The sequence below is a fragment of the Sminthopsis crassicaudata genome, chromosome 3 (genome assembly GCF_048593235.1).
Source record: "Sminthopsis crassicaudata isolate SCR6 chromosome 3, ASM4859323v1, whole genome shotgun sequence".
Classification (NCBI taxonomy): Eukaryota; Metazoa; Chordata; class Mammalia; order Dasyuromorphia; family Dasyuridae; genus Sminthopsis; species Sminthopsis crassicaudata.
In genome coordinates, this window is record NC_133619.1 from 197,679,409 (window position 1) to 197,680,094 (window position 686).

The following is a 686-nucleotide window of genomic DNA, read 5'->3' on the forward strand; positions in this document are numbered from 1 at the left end:
GAAAGAATTATTTAGAAAATTCAAAAGGAGAATTTTACTTAGAGTTCTAACACCTTATTCCTTAATTATGGGTATTAGCAGATAAAAATATTGACTTTCATCCTGGCTAATACAAAAATTATAATATATTTAAGGAAATTTAAAACATGACTGTTCACTGATAGTCACAATTGAATTTTTAAGGAAGTACAATCCTTAAGGAAGTGAATCAAAATATTTTGATTCAAACTGTAAGAATTGATAATAGAAGTGTAACTGACACTATAAAGGTTTTTTTTTTTTTGGGGGGGGGTTATCATTCTTCCCTGTTAGTGGACAGCCTTTCATTATCTATCTAATACATCAGAAATTTAGAAATAAAGATAGGCTAAGCAGACTATATGAAAACAAACCTGTACACTAACAGGTCTCCATATGTAAATATCACATTATTCCATAACTAGCCATCTTTTGCCTAAAATGTATCATGTCTTATGAACAAAAATATTTTAAATGAAAATATAGTGTTATAATAATTATTGAATGATTTTAAAGAAATAAATTGGATAATATAATAATTTACTTTCCATAATTATGTTTGGGAAGAGGCAACTCAAATAGTTGCTTTCTAGATTTTGACAGGGAAAATGAATGGTAGAGAGAGATCCACTTCTCTAAGTTAACACATTTCATCTATATTCCTGATA